At 38.2% G+C, this 13,172-nt stretch overlaps 1 long non-coding RNA gene across 1 annotated transcript; it reads right to left on the reverse strand.

The window, feature by feature from the left end:
• Positions 1 to 5,050: 5,050 nt before the first annotated feature.
• On the reverse strand, positions 5,051 to 12,824 carry LOC134430078 (uncharacterized). Its single transcript, XR_010030725.1, has 3 exons — positions 12,759 to 12,824; positions 8,458 to 8,502; positions 5,051 to 8,107 (listed from the first exon to the last, which is right to left on the reverse strand). It is a non-coding gene; the product is annotated as an uncharacterized LOC134430078 (long non-coding RNA).
• Positions 12,825 to 13,172: the final 348 nt, after the last annotated feature.

Below are 13,172 nucleotides of genomic sequence, written 5' to 3' on the forward strand. Positions count from 1 at the left end.
CAAGCAAGAAGAAAAAGTAGAGAAGACTGAGCTTTGTGAAGAGACATTATAATGTGGCTGGGGCTGTGTCAAAATTTATGATGGTGGCAGCAAATGAGATATTCTTCCTACTTGAAAAACAATAAAAGTTTCAGGAATGAAATGTGTAGGTGTTTAAAGGTGGGTTTAATGCTCTGGGGCTTAGCTTTCATGGTTTATTTTTACTTTTCAGAACTGAGATTTTAACAATATGTTAATTGATTTTGATTTTCCAATGGCTTTTTCTTCCTCACAGGATAAAAAAAGATACTTGATAAGTACAGTGAGGGAGAAATATTCTAGATTTAAGTTGTTTATGGAATTTATATCCCAAGTCAGCATTTCAGAAGATGCCAGTCCAGATATCCAGAGGGCAAATTAACAATCTTTGCATGACCAACACACCCACTGATATTATTAAAATTTTGATCCAAAAAGGAACTCAGGACTGGGTCTATATTAAACCATGTCTGACACTCACATGATTTCTAGATGACAAAGAAAAAAAAGCCATATTTTATATATTGCTCAACCTAGAGCCTTTGTAAAGAAATACCATGAACCACAGTAAATGTTACGACTTCAGTCAGAGCACCTTTCTGTCAGAACACCCTTTTTAGTGGGTCCTTTAAACACCATTGGTGAGTGAACTGGAAGTTGAGGAAAAGGCAATAAAGCTGATCATAGCTATTTTACAATATGGCAGGCAGTGTGAAAAGGGTTGCTGAGGACTAGAGTAAAGGTGTTTCTTGCCACTTTATCATCCAATAAGGGTCCTTATGCTGGAGCTTACAGGTATCCTTCACTGACAAAGGCAAGAAGGGATCTGTGCTACCCAGCTCAGGTCTGCAGCTGCGTCAGCAAAAGCAATTTATCTACTGGTACCCATCTGCATCTCCTCCCCATAGCTTCTATCCCCCTTATCCACAACCACATTGACCTCAGATCACCCTCATCCTCTACTTTCAGTATAATTAATCCATACTCTAATAGCTATACTCCCCTCCAAGAAACTTCCCTGCAACAGCACTTTCTACTCTTTTACTGCCCCATGTCTCCCCCTGCTTGCACCAGCAGCCCAGATACACATGGAGTTATTGATATCAAGTACTGACTGCCTCTCAAGCCCGTGTCTGCTTCCAAAATACCTGCTACAACAGATTTTCTAACTGAAAATGTGGCTCAGTGCAATTTTCACTGAAGAATGTGTACAGGATTTGTTGTGAAGGAATTTGGCAATGAGGGAGACATGATGGCTGCTGTATAAGAATCTAGAAAGTTTTCATTCCAGTTTTCATAAGCTTTTTATTCTTCATGCTCTGTTCAGTAGCAACAGTGAACAAAAGCAGTGACATGGACCAATCCTCCATATCAACCCCTGTTAGCAATCCTTAGGAATTGCTTGTCACAAGGGGGCTGGAATATACAATTGAATTTAGGGCTGATTTAAACTTCTGGTTTTGTAGTTAACAGTGGTTTAAAGTTAATTGATATAGATTTATTAATTAACTGTCCAAAGGAAGTTTTATAGCTGATGTTGTTGTTTTCCCTGGAAATAGTGCATTGTGTAAAAGTAAAAGACAAAAGATCAGCTACACAAACGTGATGCTGTTATCAGTTTGTCTACTTGTTTTATCTCATATGAGAATAAGCATTAACATTCTGAGTCAGATGTTCTCATTAATGTGATTCCCATCGTGAAACTGAAAATACACAAGCTATCAACATTTCTAAAACTCTCTTTGTTCATGTCACCGAGCTGCTCTTCAGAGTGCCAGCCCTACAAAAGTTGTGAATGTTCTTACTGAGTCTTACTTGCCTAAGGAAAGGAGCTGCAAAAAGGTGTGAGGTACCTATTTGATTTTAAGCCAAGATCCTCAGAACCTCTGCTACCTCCATCCTAACCTGGATGTACCTAAAGTTCCCATATGTCTAAATATCTATTTGCTTCATCTGGCAGATCCAGACTAATAGGTCCTTTTGGAAAATGGTCTCTGAGTCAAATCCTGCACAAAGAAAGGTGCAGGGAACTAACACTTCTTTTGCACAAAGAATAGTTTCATTTGAAGTTTCACAGTCATTTAAGAGAAAAAAAGACTCCAAAAATACGCCACTTTGGATTGGATATCAGGAAAACTTTATTATCTTGGGAACAGTGAAGCTGTTCCAGTGAAGCAGGTTACCCAAAAAGACTGTGAAGCCTCCATCTCAGAAAGTGTCAAGACCCAACTGGATAAAACCCTCTGCATTCCTGTTTGATCCCATAGTCATACATGCTTCAAACAGGAAGTTGGACCAGGGACTTGCTGAGGTCTTCTATAGCCTGTGATATCCTGCATTTCTATATAATATATGCATTGCTTGCTTACAGGAGTCTCAAATATGCTTTGAATCAGAAAGCAGGAATCCAGCACAGGAAAATTTTGGGGCCTGCTGTCACTTTGAGAATTCATTTGGCTCTGAAAATTGTCATTTGAATATCAGCAGCAGAGAATTCCTTAGAAATGGTGCAGTAATCTGCATACAGTCCTTCTGCATGGACCACACTAACATCAAGTGCCCTACTGACCATTATTGGGTACCATTATAGTCAACCATGGTTAAAAAGTTTCTGATTATTTCCCACAATATAAAAGAAACTGTTGATCTTTTCTCTTGGTTCAGATAATATTTAACTCTACATGAAATGCTTACTCAGCTGCTAAATAAAGTACTTTTCTGAGTGAGTAAACATAGCAGAATCTGACTCAGAGCAAATTATTTATTTAATACACTAAGCCCTACTTTCTGTTCACAAATTTTTCCTTGAAACGAATGTACAGCAGTTAAGACAGAGCTACTGCCTCTTTTCTGGTGGTGTTTGAGTTCTTGTTGTCTCCCCAGTTGGTTAATGATAAATGAACCACCTGACAGATGGTTCTGCATGCAAGCCTCCTCATCAGTAGGGGCTGGGGCATTTCAAGGAAGGTTTGGCATTCACCTGGTTCCTTACCAGTGCTATTGTTATCATTTGCAGCTATTTGTAGTAGAGAGCAGATCATCTTTGTTTGCTGAAAAACAACCACATGGGAAGAAGACTGGCACTTGCCAGGTTCTGCAAATGAAAACTGGGAACACAGACACTGGGTCAGAGAGGAGGGTTGCGAGGAGGATGTGCTTCTGTTTTCCTCACAATCCTTGGTGAAAACACAGGATTCAAGAGTAACCAGCAAAATTCAGTATCACAAATTCACTTGAGGGCTTATTAAAAATATAAGTCCTTTGTTTGTGAAACTAAGAGACTCTCCAGCAGCCTAATGCTTAATTTTCTTTTGTCAAGGTCCTGATGTCAAGTGCTTGGTAGAAAAATACAAGACTCATTGGAAATGTGTTCCTGGGATTTTATTAGATAAGTGAAATATAAATAAGTAATTTATTGGAGATCATGTGGTACAGTTCCACCATCCTAAATACAATATTTAAAATTTCATATTATTCTAATCTCTCTGCTCATACCTTATTATTTCTTAGATACTGACAACACAAAAAAAATCACCATCTATAACATGAAGTCTTCCTGCATGAATGACAGACACAGTGAAGGCAAATCACACTGGAAAAACAGGGAAAATTGTCATATTTATCTTTTAATATATTTTAATACCTCATTTCTTATTGATGTAATGGAACTAAACAACAAACTCTCTGCAAAGAAATAGCTCACCTCCTGACACTTTCATTACTTCCAATCATATAAAAGGAAAATAAAATAAATTAGTTTTTTATGTGCCCTTAGTATCGGACAATGTTGCCGTTATTTAAGCAGAAGATGTATTGAAAGCCATAACTGTGGGTCTTGTGAGATTGCCTTGTGCACCACAGCTCAGCAGCATATCCCAGAACAACCAGTCCTGTGTAGAGCAATCCTGTGAGGTACAGAAATTGTGCTTCCTTCCTGCCTCACTACAGAGGCATTACACTACTGCCAATGTTTCCATCTTACCCCAGTAATGGCTCTACTTCAGCTGTGAAGCCTGAAGGTATAGAATTGAAATTTTTGTGGGAGCATCCTAGGTAAATAAATAATGGGTTCAAATCTTCACTCACACTTCCTTGGAGTATTGCAGAAAAATTCAGGATTGCTGTCTATATATAATCAATGTCACATTGTCAGTGGCATCAGATGATACTGTGTAGCTGTAGACTCATCTTTTTCTTTAAACAACATAATTGCAGTCTTAGGTCCTAAAACATTATAATTCTGTGGGGAAATTGCAGAAATTCTTAAGCACCCAGCATCTCTTATAGTAGGATACAGAGTTGAAGTCCTAGTTTTGGACAGGACCTGTTGAATACTTTGGTTACAGTGAAATGTACATTGTAGAACAGAGATGACTTTTTTTTTTTATCTAGCCTGTCTTTTTGGACTGTTGTCAAAGGACAGGAACATGCTATTTGCAGCATCAGAAATTTTTTTTCTGAGAAGCTTGACCAGAAATATATGGGGTCCCAGGTGAACTTATGCACAACATTGCTTTTACATGTAACTAGTCATGAGGACATGATGACTAGCTAATGTCCATTAAGAACTGCCTAGTAAAGAGAGCTGGAATTCAGTGGTATTTTGCATTGTGTGAGATTGCCTGCAGGTACTGTGGAGTCAACCTCAGGCCAAATTATAAACATTGTTAGAGCTGTGTTTTTCTGTAGTCTTGCAGTGCTCTTCTTTTTGTTTGTAAGCCACATGAAGAAAATCTTCTTTGGCTTCCCATGATGTCAGATCACTTCATATCAAAATAGATTAATGCTAGCCAGAGCACTACATGTTTACACCACAGTTTTCTCTGAGGCAATATCTTTCTTCTAATTACAGCAAAAGGCCATCCCCACAATCAGAGCCCAGGGTTACAATATGGTGACCATTCCTGTTAAGCCATCTGAGAGATGACTAATAACTCCAGTGAGATGAAAAGCAAGGCTCAATGCTCTAGGAGTTAATCTTAAAAGATTTCTTTTTTTTTTTTTTTTTAATCACTATTATCTTTCAGGCAGTTGGTGTTTTGAGTGTTTTGTAATAATGACAAGATCCAGGGGTCAACAACCTCTGCCAAGCCCTAAGACTGACTCTTGAGCCAGTTTTGCACTGGTATCTTTCCACAGTTTTCAGTGGAATTCTCAAAACATGAATGTATGTCGATAGGGTCGTGCTAAAAATCTATGAGAAGGAATAAGGCTAACAATTTATTTCCAGTCACCATAATAACTACAATAAGGAAGTTATTTGTTGACTTAACATAGAATCTAAGGAAACAAATATTAATTTATACAATCAAACAGTTTTATATCTATTTTTTATATCTATTACTTGTGTTCACTTTTTAGCAAGCTGGAAGCAAAATAAAGCAATTAAACTTCTAGGGACTATCATGATTTAAATGCCCTGGAATTTTAGCTCACAATTCCTATTTTCTTGGTAACCACTGTTATAAAAGAAACAATCCATGCTAGAATTTATTGCTGTAATTTATATTAGGCAAGGATTTGTGATCCTTGAAATTCCCTGCTGTCTGATTTACAGTACTCTTTTTCACTGTATCGTCCTTAATTTTATGTAATCAACATTTGAAAGGTTTCCTGTTATAGCTGCTGCCATACCAAACTGAGGTTATTTATCTAGTCAGAATGTTTGCTCTTTGCAGTGTATTTTGTATACGCTAAGACTCACAATACTATATAATTACTTGCTTGCTTGCCTGATCTTTTGATCAAGTCTCTGAGACATTATTGAGCTTTAGCAATCAATAGAATTTCAGGTGTCCAACAACCACTTAGTGATTTGTGAATATTGAGTGTTGGTGTATGTATCCCAGATGCAAAACAGCCAGCATGTTTATCTAATTCTTTATTTGATTTCAAAGACAGCTGTTGAAAACCTTTCATACACACAATTATCTTCTTTCATTTGAGCATGGCAGTAACTATGCAAATATCTCCATTTGTGTGGTTTTAATAACTGAACTATTCTTTTCCACATGTACTTGTTTTCTGCTTGTTCCAGATAGAAACAGGGTAGGTTTTAAAGTGTAGTGTTGCTGTGGATTTCTGTTACATTTAAAGTGCTTTTTTTATGTTTTGCTATTTTGAATCCTCCTCGTTCTTCAAGCACAACGTGTATTACGTGATGTGAGGATAAACTGCTTCAATAAATCCCATTATTCTGAAGAACAATAAAAATAACAAGTTGGTGACACTGAAACAGTGATAAATAACATTTCTTATTTCCTTACGCTTTTAGAATCTCATTCTTGCACTTCTGAATCAACTCTAGCTCCCAGAGCTGTCAAAGTAGGAGAGCACTACCTGTGTTGTTTTTGTCAAAGAAAATTATGTTATTGAACACTGTAATTTGTTAAATTCCAAATCTTATTTAGACAATTAGTTCAACCTGTGTTATCTCTGAACACGTAACTGAAAAAATAAATGAACAGTGCATACAAAACACACCCATGGCTCCCAAAACAAAGAGGACCTTATTCAGGGAGATGTTATTTGAAGATAAGAACAACACTCTGGCATCCTGCCTCTCCCCATAATGCCATTAACCAATCTTCTGTGACAGCTTTGATGGTTGAGGGTCCCTGAGTTCCTAGAGGTAAGTAGGCTGGAGGACAGTATTTTTTCTTGCAGGTAGACAGAAAACCCCAAAGACAACTTGCAGAATAAATACATTTTAAATGGTCCTCATAATGACTGCAGTCACCATGATTAGAGTTGCTAATCCACAATAAGGCTGATTTTACCCATTTATTCCTTCCTAGAAGCTAGGAACAATAACACAGAGTAAAAAAGTCAGCAGGTTTGGCATAAGGTCAAGACAAACTCTTTAACCCAAGGTTCAAAATTTGAATTTTCACTCACATTACAAGAACAGGAAAGACAAAATCAAGTGAAAGATCAAGACAAAGAGAACAAGCAATCAATCCTCAGTTCCTTCTGTAAGATATATGGAACTGGACATATTAACATAAATATTTAACATTAATATTTTCATTGCCAAATAGACTCTAGCTGAATAGGAAAGGAATCAGGAGATGGGATAGAAGAAATCAGGAGAAGATTTATAAGACCTTCTTTTACCTTAAACAAATTAAAGGTGACTGACAGTAGGTGGCCTACTGCAGGGTGCATTTTCTCAAGCCTGTGCAGTAGGCAGAAATAGAGAGAGTGAAAACATCATCCTCCTGCTATCCATAAAAGCACTGCCATCAGCTTCATCCAAATGCGAGCCCATTGTGCTTTCCTCTGTCCATCCTGGTTGGCTGCCTCAGCATGAGCCAGAGGGACTTTCTTTGCATCCTTCCTTCTGTCTGATACTGCCCCTTCCAGCTAAGATCCACCTCCTAGTGCTGCTCTCTGAATACTGGTCAGTCTCCATGCCATGGGCTGATCAAGGCCTTAAGGGCACGTGTAGGTTTTGGGCTCACAGCCCTGCGTGGGTGCCCACACACACCGGGCTCTGCTCCCGCTCAGCCTGGGGCCATTGCTTCACAGAGCTGTGCTGTGAGTGTGCCAGTCTCAGGCCTGTCACAGCCATGCCCAGCTGTGCAGTCTGCTGGACTGGGCTCAGATCCACAGACTGACTTCCCTTCTTGACCTCGGACCTGCCACCAAACTCCAGGTCCTGTCTGGTGGTCCCCAGGCAAATAAGACCCTGGCTTCTGGAACAAGACTGGATTTACATTCCTGGACTTGAATCATCACCAAATAATGTCAAGTGTCCTGAACTCTCAAGTGGCCCCTTTGCCACTTCTAGATCCTGGAAATGGTGCAACAGAATCCTGGCTGGCAAGTCCCTGCCCTGCTGCTGTGTGTCACCCATCTGATGAACCAACTACCTGTGACTCAGGGTGGTGGACAAGTCCTATGTTGTCTTAAGCATTCCTCAGTTCCAAAATTTCACAGAAGGGTCCTCTGCAGCCCAGTCCACTACCAGTTTTTCAGGTAAAGGCACCAAGTAGATGGAGGCTGAAGAACTGGCTGGTGTTTCTGCCAGAGGAAGCCAGCTCGCGTGGGTGCAGAGTCCTGCTGAGATGTCCCTCAGCTTGTGGACCTAAAGAGAACACAGAGAAAGGAGGATGGATACATTTAAATTAGGGATGGGAACATAGAGGGTAAAGCAAAAGGAAGTTCTTCTAAGACTTTTTTTACTCTTGCAGTCCATAAATCAGGTCTGGGACTTTTCTGTGACTTTTGCCTTATAATATCACAAAAATGTAGGAAAAGTAATTCACCTCCAACTACTGCACCTGCTTGTACAGTTTAAATTAATACCAGAAACACTGCAAATCCCACTTCACAATGCCTTTCAGTGTTCAAAACTCTGAATTAAAGGCCTTCATTGTTTAGGAGGATTATTTCATTGCCTTCCCTGACTTCAAAGAAATAAGAATCTTCACTCACTTTTCTATTGATCCCTGTTGATCAGATTAACTTTGTTTTGGATTCCTACAGAAACAAAAGAGAAACAGAAATGTTGTGAACACTTGATGTGTACAGTTTTGTTCAGTTCACAATTCTACTACCTATTACAAAGATAATTATTGGTTAGACAAAGAAAGAATAAAGGAATTACTGTAAATTATGTTCAGTAAATACCAACAGTTTAAGCAATTACAAAATTATGGAATATTTCATAATGACATGTAATTACAGTTAATTCCACAATTAAAATTATATCTTTTATTTAGCAGCACTTGTTCTTTCATAAATAAGAATAATAATTAGGATTAAGAAAGGTCAAAGAATGCTTCTATTTCAACACTACAAAATGCATTTCAAGCCATTCCTGTTCTTCTCATGTACTTCACATTCTATGACTTTGGTCTTTGTTATTTGGTAATCTTATACAAAATAACATAAGATAATTTTGTATCATCAAAAATAGACAGAGTCCTTCATCTGGAGTCTCACAAGTGCTAATTAAAGAAGAAACACAGAATCATTTAGGTGGAAAAGGACATCTTCATGTCCAGCCATTAGCGCTGCCAAGTCTGCCACTAAACCATGTCCTTAAGCACCACATCTAGACATCTTTAAAATACCTCGTGGCCCAATAACTTCCCAGGGCAGCCTGTACCAATGCTTGACAATTGTTTCAGTGAAGAAATTACTCCTAATATCCCGTCTACACCTTCCCTGTCACAACCTGAGTATTTCCTCATCTTATCCCCTGTTGTTTGGGAGAAGAGACTGACACCCACTCCACTAATATAACTACTTCCTTCTTACTGGCTGCACTCACACTATTACTGCTCATTATGAAGTTGGTCTCATTCACTGCAGTGCTGATTGCTGCTGGCTCATGTCCCCTCTGCTGTCCACTGGGGCCATCAGGTCCTATTTTATAAAGCTGCCTTTCAAAAAGTTGATGCTAAGATTGGATGGAAGGAGGATGGCTTCCCAGACCAGGGCCAGGTCTCTACATTCTGTGCTGAGTCTCATGAGATTTCTGCTGGATTTTCTCCAGCCTACCTATGTCCTTCTGAAAACAGTCTGCCTTCCAGGGAAAGGGCCACTCCCACCCAACGTGGCACTCCCATCCTGCTGAGTTACACTCTGACCTACCTCCTAGGTTAGTAACAAACAGTATGGATTCCCACATGAGCTGCTGAGGGGCCTCACTAGAAACTGCCCCCCATCGAGACTTTGCTCACTTCTCAGGCTCAGGTCCTGAACTGAAGAGCCTTCCTCACTGTGTCTTCATCTGTCTCTCCATGCCCTTGGCTGCATCCCCACATGTCCCATGAATTTACCAAGCTGGCTGAAGTTATCCTTTTGGTGGTGTTAACATTTTATTTTATTTCTCATATGTATTACCTCATTTCTACTCCTGCCAAGTAAATTTAAACAGCTGTGAAAAAAAAAAAAAAAAAAAAAAAAAAAAAAAAAAAAAAAAAAAAAAAGTGTTCAAAATTGTATGTGTTTGAATAATCATTCTTACTATTGGGGAAACAGTCCAAGTGCTACATGCATGGAAGCATGATGTCCAGTTAAACACACATACATTAATACTGTTTCCTTACACTGTGAGCAGTCAGAAGACAAACTGTAAAGGTGCTTTGTATCAGCTCCAGCTGAAGGTCAGATTGCATCCACAGGCCACCATTTTTACCATAAACAGTTCCTATTAACAAGCAACTGTTAGGAATGCAAAAGCAAAAGCAAACGAATCCAGAAATGCTTTTAACTCTTGCATACATACATGTTCTTCCAAGTGTAAGTTTCAGTGAAGTGAAAAGGATAACATAATTAGTCACACAATTATAGTTACATGAGGAGTTACCTGAGTTCCTAATTGCTTAAACTTATAATTTTTAAGCAGGATAAGTACATCGATGGAAAATGGATTTTTTTTTATTTATTAATTATTGCTTAATTAATAAATAAAGGGTCCTAGATGAAGTAGGAATTATATGAACATGCAGAAAGTCAATCCCTTCTCTGAAATCTTTTTCAGCTACGAAGTACAGATAAACATGATGAATATAAGGATGTTGTTTTCAGTAAAAACTGAAAGAGCAAGAGTAGTTTTACTGTAGGATTAAACAGGAAGCTGACAAGACTGAGACAAGAAAGATGGACAAATACAAACATGGTATATGGAGACAAAAGAAAAATGGTGGTGATTAATGGGCAAAGATGAGAAACAAGATGAGAAGACCTAAAAAAGAAGGATGAAAAATAAAGTATACTGAGTTTGGAAAGAAAGATTGGTACCCTAAAGAAAGTAACTAGTAGGTTCCAACTTTCATATATCAGCACATCATTAATAGCTTTGCTGTTCAGTGGAGACACAGAAGTCCAATGGCCTTCTCAACATGGAGTTTTTTCTTCCCCCAAGAAGGGCTATTCTGCTGTTTCTGTGTCCTACCAAATGAGAATAATTTGGCTGTCCTGTTCTCAGACTCCAAGGACTGTTCTTCAGTCACAAAGTCTCACAGCTAAAAAAATGATGCAGTGAAATTGAAATGTCAAAGGTTCTTGACCACAGCTTCTTTTATATCAAGTATTCCAGCCTCTGCTAAAGAAGTCCTTTTTAATGCCTGTAGAGCTTATCTTAGTTTAAAGGAGTGTATAAACTTGCAGCAATGTAAAAAATTCTCAGCAAACCTCTGTGCAGGTGAAAATCTGTTATATTAACACAGAAGTTGGCTCAGCTATGGAGTAGCACTGCATTATGGGGAAACTTCCCAACAGGTCCCAAGATGGACTCATGAAGTGGGGATTAGTCAGAGCACCAATCAATACCTGAAGAGATTATTTTATTTGAAATAAATGAACTGGTATTTATCACTCTGTGAAACAGCAAATAGTTTAGACCAAGTAAATAATGTGAAGTAGAAGGAAATTGCAGAGAGCAGGCTTTGTAAGGATTGCAAGATTATTGTGAGTTACGCTGGCAGCATCTACTACATCAATGCAACTGCACCAAGACTGCTTCCACGAAGCATTAGAATTATTAAGCTTAGCATAGAAATGTTTATGGCAACACTGTTCTGGGTTAGTGCAATTACAGCAGTGATGCCAGCACCGTATGAGCTACTGCAAATGCTTGTTGGCCTGAGATGGGGCAAGAGAGAGATCAAAACCTTCTGTGAACTACTGAATTGTTGTTGCCTAACTCTGTGACCCTCATGGAAAACCTGAGAAAACAAGTAAAAGGTGAAACAGAAAATGGGAATTTCCTTGTCCGTTATCACCCCAGCACTGTAGGATATGACCTGTTACTTTCCTGGCCTTCAAAACATCTGCTTGGATTAGTATCTGTCTTTGAGTATCGTGTAATATTAAAAAAGCATCCAGGTGTTAAATATTTGAACTTATAGACATAGGTGGACACAATAAAAATGCTTCAGGCCCCACTATCTACACCCAAGCTAACAGATATTTTTACTCCACCAGTAGTCTCTTTAATTTGAGGTACAGAGTATACTGAATAAGTAGTTCCTTGCATGTTTTCCCTTTGCATGTAGTAATCAACCCCAAAAGGTTTCCAGCTGCTGAACTGAGGGTCTTAATTTGGGTCTGTTGTGCTAATGAAGGCTCATAATTCTTCACTGTTCTTAATAATGTCTGCAAGTCTCTGAGCATCATGACTTAGTCTTCTAAAATTTATCTTGTCTGTGACCAATGCAAAACATATGAGGAAACAGTAGAATACACATATTGCATAAAATGTCTTGTAAATTGAAGCAGTATAGTTATACATAAAATCTTAACAATGAATGTGATATTATCATTATTATTTGAATGCTCTCAAGCCCAGCCAAAAAAACCCCAAAATTGCCACCTTTGACAGGGAACTACCATGCATAAGTAAAATGAAACATATGGGATGGGGAACTGCAGTTTTGAGGAGGAAAAACTGCAGTCAATCAATATAATAAATTCAGTGGTAATTTCTAGAGTACAATGGTGCAGCTCATTATTGCACACCAAGGTCTACAAATTGCCACAGTGATTTGTACAAGATTCCCAACCCTAAAGAAATATTTTTTTAAGTTTTCTGTTTCTAACAGTATCTAGACAAGTATTTCAACAGAGAACATGATTAACTTTGTTTTTAAAAAAAGTCATATTATTAGCCCACTAGTTTGTTTAAGAACCACATATGAGGGATTTTCTTATAATAAGGTGTTTAATTGCTGTATTTCCACTTCATTACTATTATTTTATTAAATCCACTTTATTTCTGCTCTCACCGTTATCCTGTTGCAATGCTCTCAATGGGCCAGTGCTGTTCGATACAGGTCAAGCTCAAACTGTCCTGCCATTCAAATATAATCTGGAGTTGTTAGAAAGAAAAGATATAAAAGATATGGGCCTCATAGAATTTAGCATATTAGTGTAGAAGAAAGAAACAAAAGGAGAAAGGTAATTACATTTTAGTAAGCCTAAAGTAAAGTAAAAAATGTAGGCAAGTGTAAAAATGCATAAAAATGTACAGTCTTATTTGAGTGCAAAAATCTTGCCTGGGTCAACACTGGGCATTAAAACTCTGAGCATCAGTTTGCACCTGTCCTTAAAATGCAGTCCAAACAATCTTATTGAAAAGTGTTATTGGATAAAACAAAGAGTCGTCATTAAAATGCAGCACACATCAATGGATACATAAA

Source organism: Melospiza melodia, chromosome 1 (assembly GCF_035770615.1).
Source record: "Melospiza melodia melodia isolate bMelMel2 chromosome 1, bMelMel2.pri, whole genome shotgun sequence".
Lineage (NCBI taxonomy): Eukaryota > Metazoa > Chordata > Aves > Passeriformes > Passerellidae > Melospiza > Melospiza melodia.